At 44.1% G+C, this 24,946-nt stretch overlaps 1 protein-coding gene across 6 annotated transcripts in view; it reads left to right on the plus strand.

The window, feature by feature from the left end:
• Window positions 1-24,946, plus strand: part of MCTP1 (multiple C2 and transmembrane domain containing 1) — a 1,233,450-nt gene that overhangs the window by 857,328 nt on the left and 351,176 nt on the right. The window lies entirely within an intron of this gene.

Below are 24,946 nucleotides of genomic sequence, written 5' to 3' on the forward strand. Positions count from 1 at the left end.
CAAAAAAAGGAAAGGCAGCGCTCCAAATAAAGTGAAAAAAATGGACTTTATTAGCCCATATGGTGTGGCCATGTTTCGGTTGTGACCAACCTTCTTCAAGCTATCACAACCTTCTTCGTCACAACCGAAACGTTGCCACGCCACATGGGCTAATAAAGTCCACTTTTTTCACTTTGTTGGGAGTGCTGCCAATTTTTTTTTGGTTTATACATCGTTTACCAGGAGGATTATGGTTCGTGGGGATTTTTGTAACTAAATTTCAATTGTTTATGCTGTTTCTATTTTTTCATTAGCCAGATAGAAGGATGGATAGATAGATAAATGGATAGCTAGTGATCAAAAAAGAAGGCAGCACTCAAATAGAAGATGCGAAAGTGAGGACCTATTTATTAGTCCATCTGGTGTGGCAACATTTCGGTTCTATTGGATCTTTCTTAAGAATAGAATGGTGCCACACTGGATGGACTAATAAATAGGTCCCTTTTTTTGCATCTTCTATTTGATTGCTGCCTTCTTCTTTGATCACTATTTATGGTACGATTTGGATGTTGTCCAGAAGGATTTGCACCGCTAGGTATTCCATTAATGTGCTGCTCCTTTTTTCTATTTTTATAGCTAGATAATGTAGATAGATGAGCAAAAAAGGCAGGCAGCACTCTAAATAAAGTGAAAAAGTGGCCCTTTAATAGTCCATATGGTGTGACTTGCCATATGGGCTGTTAAAAGACCACTTTTCACTTTATTTGGAGTTCTGTCTGCCTTCTTTGCTAATATATTGTTTGCCAGGAGAAGTATGGTTTGTTGGGGGCTTTGCATCTAATTAATCTATATTTATTTATGCTGTTTCTATTTTTACGATAGATAGATGCATAGATAGGTAGGTAGATAGATAGATAGATACATGGATAGATAGATAGATAGATAGATGGAGAGATAGATGGAGAGATAGATGGAGAGATAGATAGATGGAGAGATGGAGAGATAGATGGATAGATAGATGGAGAGATAGATAGATGGAGAGATAGATAGATGGAGAGATGGAGAGATAGATGGATAGATAGATGGAGAGATAGATAGGTAGATAGATAGTTAGATAGGTAGATAGATAGATGGAGAGATAGATAGATGGAGAGATAGATAGATAGATAGATAGATAGATAGATAGATAGATAGATAGATAGATGGAGAGATAGATAGATAGATAATGGATAGATAGATAGATAGATAGATGGAGAGATAGATAGGTAGATAGATAGATGGAGAGATAGATAGATGGAGAGATAGATGGATAGATAGATGGAGAGATAGATAGGTAGATAGATAGTTAGATAGGTAGATAGATAGATGGAGAGATAGATAGATGGAGAGATAGATAGATAGATAGATGGAGAGATGGAGAGATAGATAGATAGATAGATAATGGATAGATAGATAGATAGATGGAGAGATAGATAGGTAGATAGATAGATAGATGGAGAGATAGATAGATAGATAGGTAGATAGATGGAGAGATAGATAGATGGAGAGATAGATAGATGGAATGATAGAGGGATAGATAGATATAGATAGATGATAGATAATATATATAGATAGAAAGAGGATAGATATATAGATAATAGATAGATAATAGGTAGATAGATAATATATAGATAGGCAGATGCATAGATAGTTAGATAGATGATAGGTAGATAGATAGATAGATGGATAGATAGATAATAGATATATAGATAGATAGAGGGATAGATAGATAGATAGATGGATAGATAGATAATAGATATATAGATAGATAGAGGGATAGATAGATAATAGATAGCTATTGTAGATAGTTTATTGAGAAGTAGAGTTCTGTGTAAGTTGATGGCAGTGTATCGCTTTTCTTCTGCTCTTCCTCTCCATCCTCCTTCCTTCCTATCCTCCTGCCGTTCTGTCCATTATGTGCTATTTTGTGACCGCTGTATTTCTCGTTTTTACAATTGGTGCTTATAAGAAGGATTATCATGACTTTGTTGTATATAATCTGCTTTTTATCTGTGTCACTTTAAGATAAATGAAATCTCACTTATGTATTTTACCGACCTAAATATTAAAGGCAAAAGTTAAATCTGTTTGTGAGCATTTACCGCAGAGCCGCTGCTATTTAATCTTTTTTTTATCAGTTACCTGGCATTAAATCTGTCATTATTATAAATATTAAAATGACGGCAGAGGACGTCTTCTGTGTCGCCCTTATGTGGGAGGCACTGTTGCTTTAATGTTTTACTTAGCCGGCGTGCAAGGACATTTTAAGGTAATATGGTTTGGTTTGGTATTTGAAAAAATGAAGTTTAATCTCTATATGCCTGATGGGGCTTCCCTTCACTTGGAACATTGTTAGAATCATAATTAATTTGAAGAGAAGAAATTGAACATCAGTGCCATATGCGTATAATGTACCTTATGCCAGGGCTTCACTGGCAGCAGGTAAAGGTCATCTCTGGGTACGCACGGAGGAAAATAACGTGAGACTAAGTTATAATGAGAAAATGGAGTGTATAATTTATGTGCTATATTTTATGCATGGCGGTGGTGCAGTAGGTACGTGCGCCTCACCTTTGTCTGTAGGAGAGGGTATACAGCGCTAAACAGCTGATTAGGAACCTCCACACCTTAACCCCTGCAGTGACACCACGGACTGGACGCTGGTACTATGAAGTAGGGTGACAATTTGAAGTAGATACTATTTAAGTATCACATTATTAAAATATGCAGGTATTAAGAAAAAAACTTTAATGTCATGTTTGAAATTAGATTTCTATTTAGTTATGGAAATTATAGTATATGTGACATTATTCCATCCGGAAATAGTGCAGCTAAAAAGTCACTATTAGGCCTCGTTCACACCACCGTATTTTTGGTCCAAGTGCAGTCAATATGAAGAAAATCACTGCACTCTCTTATTAAAACCTTGCAACGTTATTTAATGGTAGAGGATTAATAACTGCTGCTGGAAAAAAAAAACGTACAGCACATAGATAGAAAAAAGTCATCCCACTTTTCTGGATGAAAATTGGACCCATTTTTTATATGGTGGTGTGACCCTACCCTTAAGCGGGCTTTACACACAGCGACATCGCTAGCGATGTCACTGGTGAAAGCACCCGCCCCCGTCGGTTGTGCGTCACGGGCAAATCGCTGCCTGTGGCACACAACATCGCTAGGAACAGTCACACGGACTTACCTGCCTAGCGACGTCGCTGTGACTGGCAAACCGCCTCCTTTCTAAGGGGGAGGTTTGTTCGGCGTCACAGCGACGTCACTAAGCGGCCGCCCAATAGAAGCGGAGGGGCGGAGATGAACGGGCCGAACATCCCACCCACCTCCTTCCTTCCTCATTGGCGGCAGCTGCAGGTACGATGTAGTTCCTCGTTCCTGCGGTGTCACACATAGCGATGTGTGCTGCCGCAGGAACGACTAACAACCTGCGTCCTGCAACAGCAACGATAATTGGGATAGGAACGATGTGTCAACGATCAACGATTTGGTAAGTAATTTTGATCGTTAACAGGTTGTTCCTGCGTTTCATACGCAACGACGTCGCTAACAAGGCCGGATTTGCGTCACGAATTCCGTGACCCCAATGACATCTCGTTAGCGATGTTGTTGCGTGTAAAGCCCACTTAAGTCTTAGATATGTGAGTTATGCATTGCAAAGAACTACAGATGTAGCAGAGCTGAATTTGTTATTTTATTCTTCAGGCCCCCTCTGTGGGTCCACTTTCATAGCCTGTGATCTGAAGTCCTATGTAAAATTGATCGCAGAAAACACATCATGATATCACAATGAATTGAGCCATATTTTACTGTATTTAATATACATGTAATATATATATATAGAGAGAGAGAGTAAGTCAGATCTATACCTATCTATGTGTGTATACGGTATATACACACTAGCGTGTGTGTGTGTGTGTGTATAAATATATATATATATATATATATATATATACAGCTGAAACCGGAAGTTTACATACACTATCTAAAAAGACACATCTGCATGTTTTTCTCACTATCTGACATGAAATCAGAATAAACCTTTCCCGTTTTAGGTCAATTAGGAACCAAAATTATTTATATTTGCCAAATTCGAGAATAATGAGGAAGAGAGATGTTTAAGGCATTTTTATTACTTTCTTCAAAGTCAAAAATTTACATACACTTAGGGCTCATGCGCACGTACCTGCTGAATATTCTGCAGCGATTTGACAGCACATGTGCGCTTCAAATCGCTGCAGAAACACTGCATAATGGATGCAGTTTTTTTGTATAAAAAAAGCCGATTTCATGTGCTCTGGCTGCTGCCCCCGCCATAGACAGAGTGGGAGCTGCATCCATAGCGCACGGAATAATTGACATGCTGCTTTTATGAACGCATGGATTTGGGTCAAAATTTTACCACCCAAATCACTGCGATCAAAAAAGCAACATGTGCATGATACGTGCACAATCTACATAGATTGTGCTGGGGATGCAGGATGCATGCATTTACACTGCAGTGCAATACGCAGCATAAATGCATGTAAGTATGCAACGTGCGCATGAGCCCTAAGAGTACTATGCCTTTAAACAATATGGGACAGCCCATATGATGATGTCATGTCTTTGGAAGATTCTGATAGGTTTATAGGCAATACATATGTATTCCATGATAGAAATACTCGGATAAGCATAGATCACTGTCTCTCTGTATATGTCTGTATGAATATAATGGGAAAAGGGTGGACATTTGAAGCCTTTCCTCACCTTTAGTGATATATATATATATATATATATATATATATATACACGACATTCACATTTATTAGGCATTTCCTAAGGGACACTTAAAGGTGAACTTACTTTCTGAATAATTCATGACATTTTTCGGCTCTTTCCATACTGTGGTGAACATTCGCCATCTATTGTATTATACTTTTATTAGACAATTACTATATTGTAGACATTTATACATATCAAGAATAAACTCAAGTAAAAACAAATTCTAGTAATTTCTGAAATGTAATTTGCAGAAACAGAGGCGGCGTTGTGCGGTTTACCTATGTGAGGAATGCTGAGCTGCAGGAATGGTCGTCCTCAGTGATGCGGACAGTGAGACACTACAGCAGCATCACACTTTTGATACATCCGTGAGATGTGACCACTTATTACACTGTGTTGGATTTGTGCATTTAATAATAATTGCCATTGGAGTTATATTTGGTGTTTAAAAATGACCTTTTTTTCTGTATTGTTTCAAACCCCTTCTTTCTTGTTTTACATAGGACTGACATGAAAACCTGCTACAATATCTTAAATCTTAATACATTTCTTTAATGCTGGTAAAATATTGCTAGTGTTATGTGTATCCACATTAGATGTATTCTGGAAGTTTCTGTTTCATCTGATAGGGGTTTGCAATAAACCGCTGTGCATGTGTAAAATGTCAAAAATTCTGGTGTGAAAGTTCTATAGTAATACAAAAAGTTTTTGCACAAAATTTTTAAACTTTTTTTTTTTACATATTTGCTAAAACCATAAGTCAAACTATTGATTTACCCTTTTTATTAAATATCCTAAAGGCCCGAAACGGTAAAACTATTTTTTATTAAATATCATAAAGGCCCGAAATGGTAAAACTATTTGGTTATTGAACTCAACCGAGTGGATTCTGCTACATCTTCACTTATAAAGCTGCCTGCTTTAAGTTAACGTCAGGAAATGTAGATTTAGGAGTTGCGCAGCGTCGTGCCCGTGTCTTGTTTCTTTGCTCTTTTCCTCTTCCTCTATTGCTTTCATTTCTCACTGTAACGAGCGCAAAAAAATAATTGGACAAGCGAGCCATCAGCGAAAGGACACACTTAAGCGAGCGTCAATGAATTATTCCACGGGACAAACTTTAATCTTTAAAAGTGATTGTAGATAATTTGTGGTACCATCTGTCCATTTGGAATTGTTTTAGCCTTTTCAGTCGTTCTAAGTGCTGCTGTGTTTAACATTAACATTTGATATTTTACACATTTAATTTCGGTACCGCTGTGTGTTCCTCTGGGAGCGGTGTTCTAGTGCTACATGAGAGAGACAAAGTATTGATCAGTTAACATTTCAGCTACATTTATGTATGTCGCAAAAATTAATGAAAATGCCAGACAAAAATGTCAGAGTGCAGAAAAAGGTAGAATTTAAATGTGGTTGTTTAATGAAAAGTTTAAGATGTGCATTATCGAGAAAAAAAAAAAAAAGCGCGCCCTTGCCTTTTACGTAACGGAACGAGAGAAGGAAAGTGCATATTTTACTTAGAGGAACATTGAACATGAAATATGAAGGGGAGAGTAATCTAACTGGATTTGGTATTCAGAAATTGCTTTTACAAAGCACCCTTGGTATAGTTACGACAATTAGAGACTTGACTGGCATTTTGCTCCACTCGAAAAACAAGATGTATTCCCTACTTTCCTGCGCTCGCCGGCGTGCCCCTATTCAATAGACTGATTCCAGCTTCAGCCGCACGAGAGATCGCTTCCATTAAAATAAGTGTCATTAAAATCTTCTTTGGCACCGGCAAGCGGCAAACATTGACCTATATGTCCTGTCTCTTTTTCTGCCTTTATCAATCTTGCTCTCGTCCCCTGCATTAGAGTGCCGGGGTGCTGTGCACACTACATTTATCTCACTGTTTGCTTTTTACAATTGATTTCGCTCTATTATAATGGATCTGTTTCAGTCCTTTACAGGAAAGTGAAGTTTGCTACAATGCAGTTCCCCAGTCTGTGATTTGGGAAAGGGTCGGATTTCTGAGAATTTGTCTATATTATACTATGGTTAGATAACTTTTGTATAAAGAGTGTGGAAGGTGGAAATTTTTAGATATGAAGCCTTTCCTTATATTGTAGTCATAATGGCAAGGGCATCTTCTATGGTGTGCCTTCAAGCCTTTCATTCGTGGGCAATGTGTGACAAAATGTTTTAGGTAAGGGCACAACATCACATGACTCTTAAAGAATTATTCTCACAATCACATTATTTTTAACTAAGCACAGTAGATTCATACTTATTGTTAATGTACAGACTGAGCCCAATATAAAGTCTCTTTCATCTACTCTTTGTATCGTGTATCAGTCTGTCCCTCGCTGCATCCAGCTTCACTCAGCAGAATGGGTGGTCCTGTACTTCTCTGCAAAAACTACATTTCCCAGCAACACTTGCATTTCCTTAGTGCTACAGAATAGAGATGAGTGAACCTGAGGTTCGGTGTTCGGTGTTTGTATCGATCACAGACTTAACAAAGTTCAGAATTCAGTTGCTTTACATATGAAAACCACTGTGCTCGGCTACGCACGGTGCTCGGTGTAAGCTTCTTGCAGTGTTTGAACATCGCACACTGGGGGTAACAACAGCGTGATCGCATGTAGTGTGCACCAAACAAAAAAATTGGAAAAACCCCTCCCACCCACCTCTGGAAGTGATCTGTTTCTGGCTGGCTTCATGTGGGTGGAGAACTGAACTGCCCAATTAGTGACTTCCATTGGGGTTCAGATCAAGTCCGAGTCCCAAACTGAACTTTATCTAAAGTCTGGATAAAGCCGCCGAACTGAACTTCCACGGGTCTACTCATCTCTACTGTGACCACTAACCCCATATGTGCTGCAGACTAGTCCCACCTCTTTAATTATGATCAAGCTAAACTAAGAGTAGAATTTACCTTCTGCTTCTGTTCACTCTCTCGTCCTGTACAGCAGCCTGCCTGACTGATTTTATCTTCTGCCATCTAGAACATTGTACATCAGTATAAATTTATGTGGTATTACACTGCTTATTCCAGTTAATACCCTCCTCTACTCCTCCACAATGGAGCTAGTAATTACTAGGCAGTGCAGAGTTGTGTTTGTTGCCTGCTGCTGACAGTTCAGTGATCTAAAACTACAAATGCTGTTCTGATGCATTTAGTAGAAGATTTTCTTTTGTTGTATGCATTATTAGAGCAGCATTTGGAGTTTTTTTTAAGCTGCAGGTAACATACAGCGCCACTCCTACTAGCGCCTCTATATACAACTCCATCCTGTATTATATCACTCCTCATAACCTCTATACATGGCCCCATCCTGCAGTATAACTCTCCTGTCAGGCCCTCTATATACTACCCCATCTTGCAGTATATTAGTCCTCTTAGCCCCTCTATACACAGCTTCATCCAGAAGAATATCAGTTTTTAGCTCCCTCTATATACAGTACAGCCCCATCCTGAAGTATATCACTCATGTGAGCCACTCTGTACACAGTCTCATCTTGCAATATATCACTAATTTCAGCCTATTTATGCACAGCTCCACCCTGCAAAATATTGCACCTTTTAGACCCCTTCTATATATAGCCCCATACTACAGTATATCACTGCTATCCTATCCAGCTATATACAGCCCCAACCTGAAGTACAGAACACATTATATCCCTCCTTTTTATAGACAGCCCTATCCTGCAGTATATCACTCCTATCAGACCCTTGTATATGCAGCCCCATACTGCAGTGTATAACGTCTTTCAGCAACTCTATGCACAGCCCCATCTTGGAAAAAAAGATAGTTGCACATAAGCACATTGCTGGTTCCTGTTAAGAAGGGTACTGTAATATGGGTAGATCTACTCCTTTCAGTGACATCATTACTCTCATGAGCAGAGAAAGGCTGTGATGCATATAATCAACAAGGATTGTTGGAGCTATAGCTGGTCAGTTTTAATGGCAACTGGTGAGTAAATAGAGCATGGAGTGACATTCCTTTTTTTGGGGGGCGGGTGCTATGTGCAATCGGGGCAGACTTATAACTGAGATATATTAGCAAAAATTAGTAAATTTATATTGCAATTTGGGGAATAAATCTTTTAAAAGCCTGTCACATATTACTATATATGATGAGACATTTCTGTTTGTATACTTTTTGACATATTTGCACTATGATTCTGACTGTTCTTCCTACTTTACAGCAATACAGTAGATAACCCTCAACTGGTGAAGCATTGCTGTAGAGTCAGTTTTGACAGAAGTGATTAAATGATGCTTGGTGTTTTATTTTGCAAAAAAAATACACTTTTGTTTTTATTAGCACTTTGTAATGTTACCTATTAGAAAACTTAAGACAACCTCTTTAAGCCCTTCACAACTGATGATGTATATTTACATAATCGGCTGTGCCCCTGGATTTGATGTGGATTCACATGCTGAGCCCGCATCTTTCCCGACACTTGACAGCTAAAGGCTTCTTAAGCCCGCTTTACACGCTGCAATGTATCTTACAATGTGTCGGCGGGGTCACGTCGTAAGTGATGCACATCCGGCATTGTAAGGTACATTGCAGTGTGTGACAGGTACGTGCGATTGCGATTGAACGGTAATACGTTCATCGCACGCACATCGTTCATTTCTCTAGAATTGAACGTCAGATTGTTCATCATACCCGGGGTAGCGCACATCGCAGTGTGTGACACCCCGGGAACAATGAACAGATCTTACCTGCATCCTGCGGCTCCCGGCCAGCAATGCGGAAGGAAGAAGGTGGGCGGGATGTTTACGTCCCGCTCAGCTCCGCCCCTCCGCTTCTATTGGCCACGTGACGCGTGATGTCGCTGTGACGCCGAACGTCTCTCCCACTCCAGGAAGTGGACATTTGCTGCCCACATCGAGGTCGTATGGACGGGTAAGTGTGACAGGGGTTAATCGTTTGTGCGGCACATTCAACAAATTGAACATGCCGCACATACGATGGGGGCGGTTACGATCGCATGCGATATCGTATACTGGATCGTAAGGTGTAAAGCAGGCTTTAAGGCTGCTTTGCACGGTGTGACCGATTGTACAATTTCACAATCGATCGTACCCGCCCCCGTCCTTTTTGCGTCACGGGCAAATCGCTGCCCGTGTCGCACAAAGTCAGTAACCCCCCGTCACACGTACTTACCTCTTGTGCGACCACGCTGTGGGCGGCGAACGTCCACTTCCTGGAGTGGGAGGGATGTTCAGCGTCACAGCAACTTCACATGGCCGCCGGCCAATGGAAGCGGAGGGGCGGAGACGAGCGGGACGTAAACATCCCGCCCACCTCCTTCCTTCACATAGCCGGCGGCGGCCGCGTGACGCAGGTGAGCTCCTGTTCATCGTTCCCGGGGTGTCACACGGAGCGATGTGTGCTACCCCGGAAACGATGAACAACTAAATTAAAGGATATTATGGAACCTAGCGAGCAGTACACGACTCACGATTTGTGAGTGATACTACGTTGCTAGGAGGTGTCACACAGGCCGGCATCGCCAGCGATGCCGGATGTGCGTCACAAAAACTGTGACCCCGACGATCTATCGCACGATAGATTGTTTGGTGTAAAGCAGCCTTAACAGTCGCGATTGGATCGGAGTTCCACCCTCAGCTGTTAGTCAGACAAATGCCGCTGTCAATCACTGAAAATGGGTTGTCCTGATGGCTCTTCATGACAACTGCGGTCAGCTGATGACCCCTGTGTTTGTCATCACGATCCTCCTCTGAACACTGGCTGCGAGCCAACATTCATAGGAGATCATGATTTCTGCTATACAGTGTGATGCTTATGAATTACAATGTATAGCACAAGTGATCGTATGATTGCAGCTTCAAGTCCCCTAAGCGGACTATTAAATATAGTGAAAAGTTTTAAAAAAATTAAAGAAACTCAAACTTTAAATCAACCACTTTTGCCGCGTTAGAAATAAAACAATAAAAAATAAATCAATACACATATTTGGTATCACCGCTTTCAGAAATATCCAATCTATCAAAATGTAAAATAAATTAATATGATCGGTAAACAACGTAATGAGAAAAAAAAAATCAAAACACCAAAATTACGTTTTTTTTTAGTCAACTCAACATTGCCTTAAAAAGCAAAAAAGGCAATCAAAACATCTTATCTACCCCAATATAAATTGTCCGCTCAGGGCATAAAAAATTAGCCATCACACAGCCCCAGATCCTGAAAAATAAGAATGTTACTCAGAAAATGCAACAAAAGTACATTTTTTTTTTTTTTTTTTTTACCAAATTCTGATTTTTTTTTTTCAAAACTAAACATGTTTGTATTTACGTACTCGTACTGACCTGAGGAATCATATTGCCAGGTCAGCATTACTATATAAAGTATTGAACATGATAACATTTTGTATCCCCATCAGCATATATTATGTTATTATTACATCACATGATATAATACATTATAGTTAATGGGGAAGTGGGAAAAGTGAGAAAGTTAATAAGAAAAATAAAGATGTTCCATTGTATATTTACTAAATAAAACCAAACAAACACATTTTGGTCTTAACTAGTTGAACCACTAGCCAGGTTCAGGGCTAGGAGGACCAGGACTTCCGTAAACTTTCAGCTCTACTTTTAATTAGCAAGACTTTAATAGGACCCTTGTCATTTTGGGGTTATTATTTCTGCAGTCATGGTGTCCATAGTGTACTATATATATATATATATATATATATAATATATGTTATATTTTCTTTTCTTTCACCTTAATCACATCATTCTCAATCACTGTAGCTTATATTGTTGTTTAGAAAGTAAAGGTTTGTTAGGTGTAATAGGAAATTGTTTTATATTATAACATACTTCTTTAACAGCTAGAAGTGAGACATTTTCTTACTATTGGACCCTAAATCTAGAGGTGATGTGTAATAAATGTGGCCACCAGAGGGCAGTGTTCCCCCACAGACGGCCCGCTGTGCGGCATAGGAAGAGCTGCTGTTTTAATTAAAGCACATTGCATATGATTGATCAGTGTTGTTGCATTGGCAGAACATTTGCTCGCTGTATATTTATCTCAGAGCGTGGCCTGCACATTAGAGCAGACGTAGCAACAGGTAGGCCACTTTCTAATTAGCTGTAATTGCAAATTAACCAAACAGAGGCGCCGTATCCTCAAAGTGCTAGGCAGCATCAGCAGATCGCTATTATTGTACGAATTCCAGAGTTTAGGAATAAAAGTTTGATTCCTTTTCTGTTTCGAATTACAAAACACAAGACAATAAATAAAATATGTCCATCAGTTCTGTCCTCTGTCCTCCATAGAGTACAATGCACTGCCAGTGCTCCGCTTGGACGGTACAGTATATGATGGCTGGACGTTTTCTTACTGTATAAAATCATAATTTTCTTGTATGCTAAAAATCACAGAGCCAATGGTATCAGTATAATATTACCAGACCACTGGGCTGAACAATGCCAATCACTACGCATACTGCAGGGGGGGGGGGGCATATAGGGGCCAATTGCCATTGTCTTTGCCTATTTTTTTTCTGCAGCAAAAATGGTTCTGCAACTTTTTTTTTTTTATTTGCACTTTATTAATTATTTCATTAGTGCCTTTTTTCTTGGTTACCTTTTTTTGTTTAGCATTAGGCTACGTTCACATGCAGCATTTTTTTCGTTGCATTTTTTTTTTAATGCCAACCAAAAGCTGCTTTTTACAATCCAAGCAAAAGATGGGATTTCAGACATTTCATGCACACACTTGTGATTTTTTTTTTCCTGACTGATTTTGAGGGCTGCCATGTTTTTTAAATCTTTAGCATGTCAATTCTTTCAGCATTTTTGCAACTTTTTTTGAAGCATTTTTTTTCATTCCGAGAAAGTGAAAAAACTGCGTTTGTTAAGCATTTTTGGTAAATATAACTCTATTTAACATGTACTGTAGACAAAAAACACATATAATTCGCACCAAAAATACTGCAAAAAAAACAAAACAACAAATATGGTGCGAAAGTGCTGCAAAACTGACGTTTTGAACACAGGAGAGCAGGTTTTGGCTACAGAAAAAAAACCACAGCAGAAACATCTGATAGGTGCGGTTTTGCTTATTCAGATCTTTTAGCTTAATAATTATTTGCAACTTTTCTAATTGTTGCAGAACCTGTGTGCAGTTATACTGCTATGCCGTAGTAGAGTCCAATATTTGGTTACATTTTTATTTATATATTTTTTAAAGACTTATGTGCAACAGATTCTTGTGGCTTTTTGCTCTAAAAAGATGGAAAAAAAGCAATAGATCAAAAATAAAAAAGCTTTGAATTTACACTAATATGTAAAACAGGCTGCACCTATTTTAATGAATTTCATGCAAAATATGCTAGTGCAAATATAAAATACAACAATAAAAAATACTTAAATATCCAAATCATAAATCAGGACCGTAGCTAATTCCACTCTTTGTAGAAAATATACCTCTCATTATTCAGTATTATCAATAGGAAAATGTGCACATCCATGCAGTGTAGCTACTGCTGATTTCTGCTCCCAGTGGTGGCCTGTAGGGCCATAAAAGTATTAAAATGCAAATATATAGTGTGCTTGGGAGGAGTATTAATCAATAACAATAATGAAAAACTATCAAATAGAGCAACAAAACATATTGAAAACTTATTTTATGCCCCCAGTTCGTCCTGTGATGTATATGCCCCCAGCCATCCTGTAATGTATGTGCCCCCAGCCCCTCTTGTGATGTATATGCCCCCAGCCCTCTTCTGATGTATATGTCGCGGGCGGGGAGGAGGGTGTCAGCACACTACGCTCACCCCTTCTGCTCGGGTCCGGCGGTTGCTGCTCAGTGGTGGCTCGAGCTGTGGGCCGGATCCCGGGGGTTCTCGAGCGGCGCTCCTCGCCCGTGAGTGAAAGGGGGTTTTTGGGTGTGGGGATTGTTTATTGTCCGTGACGCCACCCACGGTTGTGGTGATTTCACCACCGCTGCTCGGTGTGGGGATCCCGGGGATGGTGATGAGGAGCAGCCAGGTGTTATGTTGCCCCCTCCGTGGGTAGGGGTTGGTGATCCCGGGGCCCGGTGATGGCTTGGTAGGTGCAGGGCCTGGTGGGCGCAGGGATGCGGGGGCAGCGCTGTGCCTTGCGGCACTGTGGTACTCACTCAGCCTGAGACGTTGACACAGTTTTTACGGTAAACCAAACGGCTGGTAAGACGGTCCCACGGACGGCTGCACTTGCTCTCCCAGTAGGTGACGGTGATGTCCCTTTTCCTTGCACCTTTGTTTACTTGTTGGTTGCGATGGGTCCCCACCGGTAACCCGCTCCCCGGCTTCAAGCTGGACCGGAGGAACTCTACTCTTTGCCCGCAGGCGCTGGCCCTAAGAAACTGGTGCCTTGGCGGTGGCGGCGTCTCTCCTACACTGGCTGGGCTTTTGCCTTCAATCGGGTCTTGGTTGCTGGGGGATCTACGTCCCCTTCACTGACGGATTTGGCAAATTCTGGCGACTCCTAGCCTTGCCGGGGTCCGAGAGGCCCCTGCCCTGGTGCTGACTGTCCTTCGGAACACTGCTCCAGACCGCCGGGCACACAGCCTCCGGGGTCCTTCCAGGAACTTCCAAACGGTCCCCCTCCAGACAGTCACCGCCGTTGCTGACCTTGCTGACCTGTCCTGCACACAGCTGGACTACTTCAGGCTTTTCTCTCTGTCACCACTCTTGCTTTCTTCCTTTACTACTTTTCTTCCTTCACTTTCACTTAGTTGTTTACTCCTTTCTAGCCCTCAGCTAGACTTCACTCTTGCCCTGTCTGGGCTCAACTCCACACTCTATCTGCCTGGTTTTTCCCGCCTCCAGAGCTGTGATCTCCTCGGTGGGCGGAGCCAACCGCCTGGCCCACCCCCTGGTGTGAACCATCAGCCTCTGGAGGAAGGCAACAAGGATTTTTGGTTAGCTTTGGTGTTCCTAACTGGGATGTAAGGTGTGGTGGTGTGTGACCTGTGTCCCCTGGCTTGCCCAGGGCAACACATTCCCCCTTAGCAAAATGCAGACCGTCCGCGGGCTGCCGTCCAACACCGGTTTTATTTTTCTGCAAAAGATAACATGGTAAATCAAACATAAATACATTTTTAATAACTCTTCCCTTAACGGGAGGCACATTTACTTAACGTTGCATAACGGTTTACGGTTACGGTTTCCGCTCTCTCCCACCCAAGCAACCTGGCCCTGATGCTGCCCCTAAAGCCCAGGCAGCACCCCTTGACCCACAGTCCAGCACACGGTACCCGAGCGGGATCTGTCCTTTCCCTCCAGAGGGTAGCCACCGGTTCCTTTGGTGGCTGGGCCCTAGCCTGCTCTGCTCAGGGCCCTCCCTCCAACCTGCCTCTCCGGAGGCGGCCTGCGGAAACGGTAACTGCAAACAACATATTTACAAGCCACTTAACGTTTGTGGTTGCCCTGCAAGTTCACGGGCTTGTCCATGGAAAGTCCTCCATGCAAAACTTTTAAACGATCCCCACGGGGACAACGGTGCCGGCTCCAGCCGGTTCAATCACACGGAAAATCAGATGAACTTCGGATCATTTCACTTATCATTCTTTCAAACTTTTCAACTTTTCAACAACAACAAAGTGGTGGTCCCAGCGGGGACTGGACAACGGTGCTCCGCTGCCCTACTCCAGGCCTTCAGCTAGGGCAGCTCCATCCCCCTCCACCAGCACGCCCAACATGCACCGACATGCCGGCGGAGACAGGGGTACCCGGTATCCATTTTCACCGGTACCCGGGGTATGACAAACCGCTGGAGCTCCTACGTCAGGCGGGTCACCGCCAGCTGCCGCAGCCTCCTGGCCCCCAGCATCCAACACTTCAGATCCCTCGGCAGTAGCACGGAATAGCAGACCAGGCGAGTCTACACTGAGGCGCCCCATAAGCAACGGCAAGGGTGATGCATAGGCCGAGACTAGGCCGGGCCCCTCAGCCGCAGCGGCCGGTCCTGGTAGGACATAGGGACGTGGGTCACCAGTCGACTCTGCTACATCCATTTCCCCTCCGTACATCGGGGCAGTTGTAATCAGTTCCTCCACCTCGTTGGTCCACTGCTCCATCATCTGGAGGATTTGTTCCTGCTGGCGCTGGTGGAACTGAATCACCCGAGCCTTCATCCAGGCCACGGTTCCGGGCTCAGGGTCTGGCACAGTCTCTATTGGGACTTCAGGCACCACGCTTATAAGGGGCCGCGGCTCCAGCGGTTCCCCCTGGTGTACTTCAGGGACGTCCCGGACGTCTGTAGCCGGCTGGTCCGCCGGAGCGGCTGGGCAGGGTATCGCTACCGGTTGGGCAGGTAGCGGGCCTAATGGTGGGGCGGCAGCAGCCATTACGGGTAGCAGGGAGAGAGGTAGGGTGAGCGGAAGCCGGCCGGGCCCCTCAGCTCCAATGGCCGATCCCTCAGGAATACAGGGGCGTGGGTCGCTTACCCGCTCCTCCAAATCCTCTTCTGCCTCGCGTCTCCACATAGCAGCCACCACGTCCGCCATGTCGGTCTCCCACTCCTCCAGGAGGAGTTGCATATCAGCCTGCAGACGGTTACTCAGAGGGACGGTCCGGTCCCTCAACCACGTCGCCATGCCAGGCGCGGGGGCTTCCTCGTTGGGAGTTGGGTTGTACAATTGGCAATCGTGCCTTCCAGGAACCCAATACTGCTGCAGAGTCCTGGCGTCCCTGCTTTTATAGCTGCAGCTACATGCAGCCAGCCGCCATCGCGTCCCCCTTAGCTCTTTCCGGCCCCTCCTTTCTCGGGGCGGGGTTTTGGCCTTCGCGCCTCTACTACTCGAGAAGACGCTCGAGCGGGAACTTTTCGCGCCAAAGATGGCGGCTTCTGAAATTTTTCTGCCGGATATCTCCGGCGGTAACAAGGCGCACCTCTACCAAACGGCAGAGCGGTAAGATCCTGTTCGTGACGCCAAGTTGTCGCGGGCGGGGAGGAGGGTGTCAGCACACTACGCTCACCCCTTCTGCTCGGGTCCGGCGGTTGCTGCTCAGTGGTGGCTCGAGCTGTGGGCCGGATCCCGGGGGTTCTCGAGCGGCGCTCCTCGCCCGTGAGTGAAAGGGGGTTGTTGGGTGTGGGGATTGTTTATTGTCCGTGACGCCACCCACGGTTGTGGTGATTTCACCACCGCTGCTCGGTGTGGGGATCCCGGGGATGGTGATGAGGAGCAGCCAGGTGTTATGTTGCCCCCTCCGTGGGTAGGGGTTGGTGATCCCGGGGCCCGGTGATGGCTTGGGAGGTGCAGGGCCTGGTGGGCGCAGGGACGCGGGGGCAGCGCTGTGCCTTGCGGCACTGTGGTACTCACTCAGCCTGAGACGTTGACACAGTTTTTACGGTAAACCAAACGGCTGGTAAGACGGTCCCACGGACGGCTGCACTTGCTCTCCCAGTAGGTGACGGTGATGTCCCTTTTCCTTGCACTTTTGTTTACTTGTTGGTTGCGATGGGTCCCCACCGGTAACCCGCTCCCCGGCTTCAAGCTGGACCGGAGGAGCTCTACTCTTTGCCCGCAGGCGCTGGCCCTGAGAAACTGGTGCCTTGGCGGTGGCGGCGTCTCTCCTACACTGGCTGGGCTGTTGCCTTCAATCGGGTCTTGGTTGCTGGGGGATCTACGTCCCCTTCACTGACGGATTTGGCAAATTCTGGCGACTCCTAGCCTTGCCGGGGTCCGAGAGGCCCCTGCCCTGGTGCTGACTGTCCTTCGGAACACTGCTCCAGACCGCCGGGCACACAGCCTCCGGGGTCCTTCCAGGAACTTCCAAACGGTCCCCCTCCAGACAGTCACCGCCGTTGCTGACCTTGCTGACCTGTCCTGCACACAGCTGGACTACTTCAGGCTTTTCTCTCTGTCACCACTCTTGCTTTCTTCCTTTACTACTTTTCTTCCTTCACTTTCACTTAGTTGTTTACTCCTTTCTAGCCCTCAGCTAGACTTCACTCTTGCCCTGTCTGGGCTCAACTCCACACTCTATCTGCCTGGTTTTTCCCGCCTCCAGAGCTGTGATCTCCTCGGTGGGCGGAGCCAACCGCCTGGCCCACCCCCTGGTGTGAACCATCAGCCTCTGGAGGAAGGCAACAAGGATTTTTGGTTAGCTTTGGTGTTCCTAACTGGGATGTAAGGTGTGGTGGTGTGTGAGACCTGTGTCCCCTGGCTTGCCCAGGGCGACACATATAAGTCACAGGAGATGCTGGGGGCATAAATATCACGAGTCACTGGGGACATGCACATCACAATAGACGCTGGGGGCACAAGCAACACAGGAGAGGCTGGGGCACAGACACCACAGGAGGGGCTGGGGCGCAGACGCCACAGGAGGGGCTGGGGCGCAGACGCCACAGGAGAGGCTGGGGCGCAGGCGCCACAGGAGGGGCTGGGGCGCAGGCGCCACAAGAGGGGCTGGGGCGCAGGCACCACACAAGAGGGGCTGGGGCGCAGGCACCACACAAGAGGGGCTGGGGTGCAGGCACCACACAAGAGGGGCTGGGGCACAGGCACCACTGGGGGGGCACAGATATCACTTGCGGAGCCCTGACATCAGTGGGGGGAGGAGGGACACACAAACCTAGGGTGATACACAGAATTGGGGGGCACACAGCACTGAGGGTAGGGGGCCACAAAGCACTGGACAGGGCACACAGCAGCAGAGGGCTGGCGCTGGACACACAGCAGCGCTGGACTCGAGCACCGGAGAGCAGGCACCGTGCACGCTGCTCCGAGGGCAGAGGGCGTGCACGCAGCTCCGAGGGCCGGGGGCGGGCACGCAGCTCTGAGGGCCGGGGGGCGGGCACGCAGCTCTGAGGCCAGAGGGCGGGCAACGCAGACCACTAAACCTGTGCACAGCAGCACATGGTGCACAGCAGCACATGTGCGGATTTAAAGGGCCGGCGGCCCGCAACATGGCGGTGGCAGCTCGAGCACTGCCGCCCCCGGGAATCTGCTCGGGGGCCGCATAAAAGGGCATGGCGGGCCGCATACGGCCCGCGGGCCGGAGGTTCCCCACCCCTGATTTAAATGATTATAAAATGTTCTCACTTTGCCAATCAGTGCGGATCCCAGAGGCCGGACACTCACCAATCAACATATTATCACGTATGGCCACATGCATGCGGAAATATTACGTATCGATGTTGAATTAATCTATAACATACTTGACAATGCTCTAATGCTCCTGAAATACCAAGGAGGATCATGCAAAAGGAAGAATCTCCAGAAGAGTTGGGAAATCTCCTTGGCTCCACCAAAACCTTCAAAACCCCCATTGTTCCTGGAAGGTACCGTGCAGGGACAAATATACCATCGGTGCAACCTGTACAGCCACGCACTGACCCAAGTGGTTAAGGGGCCCACTTCCACCTTTCAACCTCCAAACCAGGTGGTATTGGACTGCAATGGGCCCTTTTTCTGTTCTTGCACATGGACCTCTTCTGTCTGTGCCCCTCACTGGTAACATGTGCGTGACAACAGGATGCACTGTCATCAGAGTTCTTCCATAAAGACACAAATTAAAGGAGCAAAAAACAGGACATCAAAGTGGTGGGGCATTTGAAAAAGAGCAGTGTTCTGAAAAACTATTTTCTTTGACTCTCCTGCCTAATCTGTTCTAAAAGTTGGCAAGTACAATTTGTAATACATCCGTAAAGTGTTTAGAGCTAATAATGTACTTCTGTGTGCCTCAAATATATACAGTTAGGTCCAGAAATATTTGGACAGTGACACAAGTTTTGTTATTTTAGCTGTTTTCAAAAACATGTTCAGAAATACAATTATATAAATAATATGGGCTGAAAGTGCACACTCCCAGCTGCAATATGAGAGTTTTCACATCCAAATCGGAGAAAGGGTTTAGGAATCATAGCTCTGTAATGCATAGCCTCCTCTTTTTCAAGGGACCAAAAGTAATTGGACAAGAGACTCTAAGGGCTGCAATTAACTCTGAAGGCGTCTCCCTCGTTAACCTGTAATCAATGAAGTAGTTAAAAGGTCTGGGGTTGATTACATGTGTGTGGTTTTGCATTTGGAAGCTGTTGCTGTGACCAGGCAACATGTGGTCTAAGGAACTCTCAATTGAGGTGAAGCAGAACATCCTGAGGCTGAAAAAAAAGAAAAAATCCATCAGAGAGATAGCAGACATGCTTGGAGTAGCAAAATCAACAGTCGGGTACATTCTGAGAAAAAAGGAATTGACTGGTGAGCTTGGGAACTCAAAAAGGCCTGGGCGTCCACGGATGACAACTGTGGTGGATGATCGCCGCATACTTTCTTTGGTGAAGAAGAACCCGTTCACAACATCAACTGAAGTCCAGAACACTCTCAGTGAAGTAGGTGTATCTGTCTCTAAGTCAACAGTAAAGAGAAGACTCCATGAAAGTAAATACAAAGGGTTCACATCTAGATGCAAACCATTCATCAATTGCAAAAATAGACAGGCCAGAGTTAAATTTGCTGAAAAACACCTCATGAAGCCAGCTCAGTTCTGGAAAAGTATTCTATGGACAGATGAGACCAAGATCAACCTGTACCAGAATGATGGGAAGAAAAAAATTTGGAGAAGAAAGGGAACGGCACATGATCCAAGGCACACCACATCCTCTGTAAAACATGGTGGAGGCAACGTGATGGCATGGGCATGCATGGCTTTCAATGGCACTGGGTCACTTGTGTTTATTGATGACATAACAGCAGACAAGAGTAGCCGGATGAATTCTGAAGTGTACCGGGATATACTTTCAGCCCAGATTCAGCCAAATGCCGCAAAGTTGATCGGACGGCGCTTCATAGTACAGATGGACAATGACCCCAAGCATACAGCCAAAGCTACCCAGGAGTTCATGAGTGCAAAAAAGTGGAACATTCTGCAATGGCCAAGTCAATCACCAGATCTTAACCCAATTGAGCATGCATTTCACTTGCTCAAATCCAGACTTAAGATGGAAAGACCCACAAACAAGCAAGACCTGAAGGCTGCGGCTGTAAAGGCCTGGCAAAGCATTAAGAAGGAGGAAACCCAGCGTTTGGTGATGTCCATGGGTTCCAGACTTAAGGCAGTGATTGCCTCCAAAGGATTCGCAACAAAATATTGAAAATAAAAAAAAAAATTTGGGTTTGGTTTATTTGTCCAATTACTTTTGACCTCCTAAAATGTGGAGTGTTTGTAAAGAAATGTGTACAATTCCTACAATTTCTATCAGATATTTTTGTTCAAACCTTCAAATTAAACGTTACAATCTGCACTTGAATTCTGTTGTAGAGGTTTCATTTCAAATCCAATGTGGGGGCATGCAGAGCCCAACTCGCGAAAATTGTGTCACTGTCCAAATATTTTTGGACCTAACTGTATACAGATCTATGTCATATGAAGATTCATGCCCGATGGCACACAGACTGTACGGCACTGTCCCATGATGGTATGACTGCACAGTGAGTGCACTGCTCTTTATGCTTTATCTTTTGAGTACGGAGATATTCTTTCAAGCCAGACATGTAACTTGAAGCAAGGGTCACCATGCTACAACTTGCCTACTTTGAACACATCATAAGACGAAAGGAATCACTGGAGAAGGACATAATGGTTGGAAAAATAAAAGGAGCAAGGCAAGGAGGAAGACCAGCAAACTGATGGCGGAGAAGACCTTCGTGGACCGATCTAGGCTTGCACAAGATCGATCTTCCTAGAGACCTTTTATCCATCAAGTCACCATGGCTGGAGATCAGCTGTAGGCTGTTAAAGGGAACCTGTCAGGTGAAATATGCACCCAGAACCACAAGCAGTTCTGGGTGCATATTGCTAATCCTTTCCTAACTGTCCCTGTATATGCTAGCATAGATAAAGGGATCTTAAGAAAAAGTTTTTCTAACGATCTTTTGTCTTATGCTAATGAGCGCAGGAATTAATCAGGTCTGGGCCAGCCCAATCTCAAGACCTGAACCCCATTGAAAACCTCTGGAATGTAATCAACAGGAAGATGGATAGTCACAAGCCATCAAACAAAGAAGAACTGCTTACATTTTTGCACCAGGAGAGGCATAAGGTCACCCAAAAGCAGTGTGAAAGACTGGTGGAAAGCGGCCAAGACGCATGAAAGCTGTGATTAAAAATCATGGTTATTCCACAAAATATTGATATCTGAACTCTTCATGAGTTAAAACATTAGTATTGCTGTTTCTAAATGATTATGAACTTGTTTTCATTTCATTATTTGAGGTATCTGAAAGCAATGTATTTTTTTGTTATTTTGACCATTTCTTATTTTCAGAAAATAAAAACAAAATGTATTGCTTGGAAATTCGGAGACATGTTGTCAGTACATTATAGAATAAAAGAACAATTCACATTTTACTCAAAAATATGAAGAGAAAAATCCAAAAAAATGAAAATTTAGAAGTGGTCTCTTAATTTTTGCCAGAACTGTATATCATGATCTTTATTTAAAATACAAAATAATTAATCCTGCAATTTTTAAACTCGTCACTAGGATTTCTGTTGCCTTAATTGCCCTGATTTATCAAAAAGATTATGGTAAACTACAAAGTCACAAAATTTGTGTGCAATATGGAATTGCTCAAATTTATCTCAACTTTTACCATTTCCAAAAACCATTTCGCACAGCTGTTCCAAAGTGGGCAGGATGGGAGCAGGATGAAACAGTTTATCTAATTTATGATGAGCTCTGGCACTTCTTCCTCCAGAACTCCTACTCCAGTCCTTGATGGGAGTAAGAATGTTGGTGAGGCATATGGATTTGCATGTCACTTGTCAGATGCACCTGATTCATTAAAAGTCATATGTCTCTTACTGAATCAGGAGCGCCTGACTCCAACACACCCCCTCATCATTGTTCACGCCAGTCATGATGACTTGAGGCCATAGTTCTTGTCCTTTCATGGACAGTTTTCATCAGGCTCCATATCATCAGAAGCATAACTACTTTGACAGGTAACATTTCTATACACAGCAATCCCAATAGGCGATATCACAGCTCACCCTGCGCCTCCTCTCTTCACAATCACTTTTGCGCATGCTCATTAGACACGTCAATACAAAAGAAAAGGTTAGGATCTGAGTATTGTAGCTATGTACATGTGACTAATGTTATTTCCTAAAATAAGAGGAAGTTACTGTCTAAACAGCCCCAGTGTGAAAATTACAAGATTTCTATTTTTTATTTGTAATACAGATTGTGATATGGAAAAAAATGCCTAAAAGTAAAAAAAAAAAATAATGTAACACAAAAAGCTAATTTAAACAATAGGTCATTTTCTTTTGACAGTTTCCCTTTAAGCATGTGCCTGATTCCTTCTTGTAGGTCTATTAAAGATGAACCTGCACTTCAGGGAGCTTACCTAATGGAAATGAGGCATAAAGTTCACAGCTCATTATCCAAAATGGGATTTTTTTTATTTCAAACAAATTACAAATAAATTCTGTGATGTCATCTGTTACACTGCGCTGTAGACTGAATACTTTTCTTAAGTAGATAGCGAATGCTTCTCTTGGCCCATAATACTCATTTATATGTTAATGAGCATCCCCTTTAACTTAGAGAGAAATACTTTGCCCATATGATGATCAGAAAATGGTACTTTGTAGGATCCTTGAGTACATATCAACCCACCTGAAGACTATCATGTGAAGACTAATGACATTATATATGCACTTTCATATATGCCACATTGAGATAACAGTGATCCCCTGATTGATCGAGAGTGTATAACTTCTGAGTGACTCGTCCTTATCTGACAGCCCAGAGCCAGAGTGAAATCAATGTAGAAAACTGCAATTATTGCCACGGACAGAAACACTAGAGGGCTCCATATCCAAGCTGTACAGCCAGAAGCAACGTCTCCTGAAACGTGTGGGTAATCACACACATGGATATGTAACTACACACCACAACAATAGAAAACTGTAGAGGAATTCTAGTTAACCCAATTCAGCGGAGACATATATTTAGTTATTAAATGTTTGGATAAAGAACCTTTAATACCCATTTTACACGGCCTTATTATGGACATATATCACTCTTTAATTTGCCAAATACTTGTGCAAAATTCAGACCAAAAATGACTGTTACTTACTTCATGTGTACCCAGCTGTGGATACTTCTTTTCACTGGCTCCTGTTAGGTATTGATGGGTTGACATCACAATTAACACACCTTTCATATCATGCCCTCAGACCTTTTAAGCAGCTCAGGTCGCAATTTACTACCCAAGTGTTCAGGTTTTTGGACCATGAAGTGGCTTTGTTCTAGGATTCTATGACAAACCTAGGTGTACTATGACACTGACCATCACTTTCATACTGGGCTCTGTGTCAAACCCACCTCTACTAAGCCGCTTTCCAGCTTTTCTGTGCTGGACTCTGTAACAAACCCACCTCTGCTGTTCCACTGCCAGATCTACATTGAACTTTTGCAAACTCAGCACTGCTGGTTCGCTAAATCAACTCTGCTTCACTGCTGATCCAGTTTTGCTATTGAACCTCCTCTGCACCCCAGCTCAGCCACACCAGTTCCTTGTCATTCAAGAGGTGGTTTACTACTTATTTTTCAAAGCCATATAAATTAATATTAAGAAACAAGGCGTCTCTAAAATACCTGGTTCGCTCATCCCCTTTTTGTGAATCCCCATGGCTTTGTGACCTCTGGTGTCCGGTGATGTCACGTCAACTTCCAGTTAACCTGACATGACCGCTGCCAGGCCCAGTCTTCCTGAGTGACTGGGCTGTGGGTGGCGTTTCACCGCTCGTCACAGCCCAACATCGCTCCCTCTTGCGGCGCTCTGCAGTGAAAGAGGGTGCAGAGAGATGCTGGACTGTGACGCTGGGCTGTGACGAGCGGTGAAATGCTGCCCACAGCCCAGTCATTCAGACTGGAAGTTGACCTGACATCACCAGATATCACAAAATATCGGGGGATCACGAGAAGGTGATGACCGGACCGCAATAGCGCTGCTCACATGCACTATTGGTAACACAAGGTATTTGAGAGAAACCTTGTTTCTCAACACTATATCAATGTGGCTTGGAAAAATAAGTAGTGAACCACCTCTTTAAGTTTCCTCTGCCTTCTTATGGTCTACAACCCTGAGATACCTGCTACTGTTTCTTCAAC

Source organism: Anomaloglossus baeobatrachus, chromosome 1 (assembly GCF_048569485.1).
Source record: "Anomaloglossus baeobatrachus isolate aAnoBae1 chromosome 1, aAnoBae1.hap1, whole genome shotgun sequence".
In the NCBI taxonomy this organism is placed as follows: domain Eukaryota; kingdom Metazoa; phylum Chordata; class Amphibia; order Anura; family Aromobatidae; genus Anomaloglossus; species Anomaloglossus baeobatrachus.